The sequence below is a fragment of the Galeopterus variegatus genome, unplaced genomic scaffold, assembly GCF_000696425.1.
Source record: "Galeopterus variegatus unplaced genomic scaffold, G_variegatus-3.0.2 Scaffold4897, whole genome shotgun sequence".
Taxonomy (NCBI): Eukaryota; Metazoa; Chordata; class Mammalia; order Dermoptera; family Cynocephalidae; genus Galeopterus; species Galeopterus variegatus.
Genome location: NW_007731008.1, coordinates 128,533 through 135,640, shown reverse-complemented (window position 1 = coordinate 135,640; position 7,108 = coordinate 128,533). Strand labels below are relative to the sequence as shown.

The 7,108-nt window shown below is 38.3% G+C and overlaps 1 non-coding gene across 1 annotated transcript; it reads left to right on the top strand.

The window, feature by feature from the left end:
• Positions 1 to 4,054: 4,054 nt before the first annotated feature.
• Positions 4,055 to 4,129, top strand: TRNAT-GGU. Its single transcript has one exon. It is a non-coding gene; the product is annotated as a tRNA-Thr (tRNA).
• Positions 4,130 to 7,108: the final 2,979 nt, after the last annotated feature.

Here is a 7,108-nt window from a genome sequence, read left to right as displayed (position 1 = left end):
TTTCCTTAACCCCTGGCAACCACTAATCCGTTCTCCATTTTTATAATTTTCTTATTTCAAGAATGTTACATAAATGAAACCTCACAGTATGCAATCTTTGGAAATCAAATTTTTCCCTTCAGCATAATTCTCCAGAATTCACCCAGATTATTGCACGTATCAATATTGTTTCTTTTTATTTCTGAGTAGTATTCCATGGTATAGATGTACCACATTCTGTATTACAGTTTGCTCTTTGAAGGACATCTGTGTTGTTTCCGTTTTGGGCTGTTATGAATAAAACTGCCATAAACATATATGCACAGATTTTTATATGAACATAAGTCTTCGTTTCTTTGGAATAAATGGCCAGGAATGCAATTATTGGGCTGTATAGTAGTAACATGCTTACTTTTAAAGAAATTGCTGAATTGTTTTCCAAAGTGCTATAGCATTTTTCCTTCCCACCAGAAATCTAATGGTGATTTAATTTCTCTGTGTCCTCACCAGCATTTGTTATTGTTATTATTCACTGAGGTTTTAATTTGCATTCCTCTAATGGTTGATGATTTTCCTAATTTCTAGTGATCTTTTCGTTGGTTTATTTGCAATCTGTATATCCTCTTTCATGAAATGTCTCTTCATGAACATTTTCTAATGAGGTTTTTTGTTTGTTTTTGTTGGTTTGTTTTTTTATTGTGAAGTTTTGACAGTTCTTTATATATTTTGGATACTACTCCTCTTTAGAGAAGTGGTTTGCAATTATTTTCTACTGGTCTGTAGCTTGTCTTTTTATCCTCTTAACAGGGTCTTTCACAAATTGAAAGTTTTTAATTTTGATAAAGTCCAATTTATAACTTTTTTCTTTTATAATCATGCTTTTGGTGTCAAGTCTAAGAAGTCTTTGCCTAGTTCCAAATGCCTAGAATTTTGTCTCATATTTTCTTCTAAAAGTTTTATAGTTTACATTTTGTATTAAACCCATAATCTATTTTGACTTAATTTTGTCTACGGTTTGAGATATAGGACAAGGTTCATTTTTTGCTTATGAATGTCCAGTTACTTCAGCACCATTTATTGAAAATGTCCTATTGTCTTCCATTGAGTGACCTATGCAATGGTGTCAAAGATTTTGGGGGTATATTTGTGTGAGTTTATTTCCAGGTTCTCTATTCTGTTCCATTGATCTATGTGTCTATTGTTTTGCCAGTTCCACAGTCTTGATTACTGGAGCCACTTAATGTCTTGTATTCCAGTAAACTGACTTCTCTCACTTTAATTTTCTTTCTCAAAGTTGTTTGAGCTATTTTAATCCCTTTGCCTTTCCATATAAATTTCAGAATAATCTTGATTATATCTACAAAAATTCTTGCTGGAATTTCAATAGAAATTTCATTAAAACTGTATGTAAATTTGGGGAGAAATGACGTCTTTACTCTGTTCAGTTTTCTAATCTGTGAACACTGTATGTGTTCTCTGTTTAACTCTTCATTGGTTTCTTTTACCAGCATTGTGCAGTTGGCAGCATAAGGTCCTACACATGTTCTGTTAGATTTATACCTAAGCACTTCTCTTTTTTTGACCATTTGTAAATGATATCATATTTTAATTTTGTTGGCCACATGTTTATTGCTAGTATAGACAAATACAATTAATTTTTTTTTTTTCCTTTTTGTCTTTTTTCGTGTCCGGCAACAGATCGCAACCCTCAGTGTCGCGCCCGTACCAGACCGGGACTGGCAACGGGATCGCAACCCTCAGTATTGCACCCACACCTCGCTCAGCCAGTGAGTGGGAACTGGTCTGTATGTGGGATCCGAACCCTCGGCGGGAGCGCCACCGCGCTCCCAAGCGGCGCACAGTAGCAGTGCGCCACCGGGCTGGCCCAAATACAATTAATTTTTGTGTTTATCTTGTATCTTACATTGCTGAACACACTTATTAATTCTAAAAGATTTTGTGTAGATTTCCTGGGATTTTCTATATAATCATGTCACCTGCAGATATGGACAGTTTTATTTCTTCTTTTCTGATCTGAATGCCTTTTATTTACTTTTCTTGGCTTATTCCAATGGCTAGAAGTTCCAGCACTATGTTGAATGAGTGGTAAAAGTGGACACCCTTATCTTATTCCTAATCTTAGGAAAAAGTATTCAGTCTTTCACCATTAAGTGCAATGTTAAGTATAGATTTTTGTGAATGGTCTTTATCAACTTGAGGATGTTCTCTTTTATTCCTGTTTTTCTGAGATGTTTTATCATGAATGGGTGTTGAATTTTAAGTGTTTTTTCTGTGTAGATTCATACGATCTTGTGTTTTGGCCTGTTAATATGGTAACTTACATTGATTGGTTTTCAATATTGTTCCAACCTTGCATTTCAGGAATAAATCTCATTTGGTAATGGTGTATGATTCTTTTTATATATTACTGCATTCTATATGCTAATATTTTATTAAGTTTTTTTGTCTGTATTCATGAGGGATATTAGCCTGTAATTTTCTTGTTAAACTTTGTCTGGTTTCAGTATCAGGGTAATACTATTTGTATAAAATGAATCGGGAAGTGTCTTCTGGAACAAAGTGTGAAGAAATGTTAATTCTACTTTATACATTTGGTAGCATTCTCTAGCAAAATCCTCTGGGACATGAGATTTCTCTTTTGGGACATTATTAAATTAAAAATTCAATTTTCTTTTTAGGTATAAAATTATCTGTTTCATATTGGGTAAATTGTGGTAGTTCATGTTTTTTAAGAAATCTGTCCATTTAAGTTGTCAAACTATATGTGTAGAGTTATATGTAATATTCCTTTTTAGCCTTTGTTGTCTGCATGATCTGTAGTGATATCTGTTTCTTTTCTGATATTGGTAATTTGTGTCTTTTTTTTCTCTGTCAGTCTTGATAGATGTTTGTCAGTTTTGTTGACTTTTTTCAAAAAACCAACTTTGTTTCACTGACTCTTTCTATTGCTCCCTGCTTTTACTTTCCCTGATTTCTGATCCTGTCTTTATTAGTTTCTTCCTTCTGCTTGCTTTGAACTTATCCACTCTTCTTTTTCTAGGTTCATGCAGTAGGAGCTTATGTTATTGATTATATTATTGATTTGAGACTTTAATTATTTTCTGATGTAAGCATTTAGTGCTATAAATGTCCCTCTCAGCACTGCTTTGGCTATGTACCACCAATGCTGACATGTTGTATTTTCATTTTTACTCAGTTTAATTTTTTTTTTTTAAGTTGGGATTTCCTCCTTGACCTATATATTATTTGGGAGTGTGTTGGTTAGTTTCCAAGTATTTGGAGGCATTTCTGTTATCTTTGTGTTATTGATTTCTAATTTTATTCTATTGTGGTCAGAGAACACACTGTGTATGATTTCAATTCTTATGAATTTTTTGAGATTTGTTTTATGGCCCAGGATATGGTCATAATTTTCCTATGTTCCATGTACACTTGAAAAGAACAAGTATTCTGCTATTGTTGGGTAGAGTAATCTATAAATGTCGATGAGATCCTGTTGGTTGATGATGCTGTTCAGTTCTCTCCTCCTCTTTTTTTCTTGGTCAGTCTGGCTAAAGGTTTCTCGATGTGTTGACCTTTTCTTAGAATTAACTTTATTTTTTTTTGTCTTTTTCGTGACTGGTAAGGGGATCGCAACCCTTGGCTTGGTGTTGCCTGCACCACGCTCAGCCAGTGAGTGCACTGGCCATTCCTATATGGGATCAGAACCCGCAGCGGAAGCATCGCTGCGCTGCCAGCTCTGCACTCTCCCGAGTACGCCACGGGGTCAGCCTGAATTAACTTTTGGTTTTGTTACACAACATAAAGATGGGGTGGGGGAGCCACTGGAATAAACCAGAAGCTGAGTTTTCCATTCAGCCACATAAGAATGTTCCTATATGCTAGTTTCACAAGCATGCTCCTCTTTTTTTTTTTTCATTTTTGTTTTGAAATAAATGGGTAAATAAATATGGGGTTTTCATGAAACTATGATTGTTGTGTTCAAAGTAATTCAAGCACTAGTGACACCATCTGTCTATAATCATTTGCAAGGAAAAACTAATTATTAAGGTCTGGCCGGTTAACTCAGTTGGTTAGAGCATGGTTGCTGGTAACACCAAGGTCCCAGGTTCAATCCCTGTACTGGCCACCTACCAAAAAAGAAAAACACAACAATTATTTGTCAGTCAAAAAAAACCCAAAACAAATGCATACCAAGTATCCACTAAATTGCTTAATGACATGGAAATCCACAGTGGGTGCTTGTACCCAGAGGTAATCAAGTCTCTCCAGCAGCTGGGACCTGTAACCATACTATCTTCATCTCACAAAAATCAAAAGTTTAGCAACTATGGGGTAGCATGTAGAAGAAACACTACCAAAATCCCCAAACAAACAGCACCAACAGATTACAGTAGACTTGTCAGGTCACTCAGGGGCTGAGGCTGCTCAAGCTTATTCTGTGGTCAGCATCAATTGGAGGAGATGAGCAACACCTCACTCACCACAACTGTGTTTGAACTGATGCTATTCACTAACTGAACTGCATTCGAGTAGAGAGACCTTGCAGGGCTTTGATTTTTTTTTTTTTTCTGAAACTAGGAATCCAGCAGAATGCTATATTTAAATGTCAAACATTGGTAATCATTTTAGCCGCACTGTTAGTTTGGATAAAATGTCTCTCCTATTGTAGCTAATTGCTTGAATATCTGCAGACTGATATACTCTTTGTAGACATTAATGCTGTCCTCTTTATAACTTTATTTCATTTTCTGTTCATTTCTGGTGTTGACTCAAAGGGCCTTTATCACCTTATGTTGATAATCTACACTTTATGGCTGCTGGAGTGATTGTGAGCAGTTGAAGCTGCATGCAATAATACACACATATAAATATTTGAACAGGAAAAAGAAAGTCTGATGTAGGCCAAGGAAGAAATGCATTTAAACAAATAATGCCACTAGAGGGACCTTGACTCTGAACCATGGATAGGCAAGGTCAGGCTCAGAAGGGCACCCTATCCTGGCATCCCTTGTATGGGTGGGTGCAAGTGCCATGGCCAGTTTTACAGAGCGGGTCATGCCAGGACCCAGGGTGCTGAGCTGGCGTCCACTCTGGCAGGCTTATGACATCACTGCTGTGGCTTGCAGATTTGGTGGGGATCACTAAAATAACTCCCTTTAAGAATAAATTTGCTCTTGCGGGGAGTTAAAGACCTGAGCAGTTTTAATTAGTTTACCCAGCCTTTGCGTTTGGTCACCAAATGTTATTGCAGAGTTCAAAGAACATGATGTTGGGTGTCTCACTTTCCCATTTTTGCATGGGGGCTTTTCCGCCCTTTTTAGCACCTCCTGTGAATAGTAGAAAACGAGTGCAAAATGACATTCGACTTAGAAAGTAAGAGCACCAGGAAGCAAAACTGGAGGCAAACAGAGCGACTAATTTCAGCAGGCATAGCTGCTGCTGTCCACGGTTGTCCCTGACAGCACGGCAGACTCGGAACCACCTGTGTTTGCTCACTAGCTTTCCCCAATCTGCGAGAAAATGGCCCAGGCCGGTCACATGGCAGCCAGATAGGCCAGGCACCATGGGAATACAAAAGCCAGAGCTTTTAGCAGAGTTAATCATTAATGCGCCTTTTCTTTGTCCCATTCAGGAGTGCTGACAGAGCTTTGATAGCCTGTATTTGCCATGGGCCGGCTGCAGTCTCAGCCAGGTACTAATAAGCCCATTGGCTCCAGCTTCCCCGCAGCGCCCACAGCACCCACCTGGCCCCATACACTGCCCTTTCACCTGAGTCCTGCCTACCCCTGCACCCGCCCCGCCCAGAGAGCGCCCCCTCCCCTTTGGGACTTCTTCTGATTGAACTCCCACCCGCCTGGAATCCTGCATGTTTCTGTGTGTCATCTGCCTGAGTCCAGCAAAGCAAGGCTAGAAAATGCATCATTATGAAAACCCATAATCCCCTCTTCCCCTATGTTATCTTTCCCCCAACCAGGGGGAAAAAAACCCAAAAAACCAAAAACAAAAACTAAACTGAGTATTATTTTTTTTTGTTGTTTTTATGTGTACCAAAGATGGATCACAGCAATGGGGTGTTTTCTTCCCAAAACTTAGCTCAGAGATTCACTCACAGATATATTCTGATATTTTCATCTCAGCAACTAAAATGCAGGTATCCCGGATAGCTTTTTTCTTTTTTCTTAATGGAAAACTCCACCTTCACAGCCTTAACAGGCTCATGTGTCAGCATGACTGGGGTGTGGGTAATTGGGAACCACATGAAAACCCTCCTGCTACCAGTTCTATTACTTGACTCTGGGAAATTGCCACCCTCCCAAGAACAAGATACTAAACCCTCTGGCTTTATGCTTTTGAAATTGTTCTTTGGATTTGGGCTACCATCTTACTACCAACCTCCTCAAAAACATAACTGGCTGTCAAGATATAAACCACAAACGTCTCACTGTCCTTTAAGAGTAGTTGAAAACAAGTGAATAGAGTACATCTCTGAAACCCAGCTTATAAAGGGACAGAGACTCTAAAGTTTGGGACTACTAAGGAGCAGAGCTTTTTTTCTAGGAACTGGGCACAGGAAAATATCACTGATGACTACTGATCACGTCAGAAGGAACTGTCAGTAAAGATATTACACCCAGCATCATACTATCTTGTGTTCCTATTTCTCCCTTTGCCACAGCCAAGATACTGCTAATGATTTTATCTAATTGATCTTTACAGCATGTAGGGCATACTAGATGATGACAAATTTTATTGCCACCTTTTTCTTTTTTTTAACACATGAGGAAGTGAAAGTTGATTGGCTTGCTTTGTCATCTTGGAACTTAAAACAACAGACAGATGATTAGAATCCCAGAAGCATTAGGTTAGACCAACATTGTAGGAGAGAATCACTGCTTGCCATTGCATGAGGCTTCTTGCACCTGGCATCCTGGTTTCATTCCTAAAGAAATTGTGCATCCTCTCTCAAGTTTATTGGGCACCTACTAGGTACTACAGAGCACTTGCCTCTAGAGGGAATAAAGATAGAGACAGTATGGTTCCTGCCATCGAGAAGGACTTCAAAAGATAAAACATGTACCACAAAAAATTATAGCACAAGAAGAAA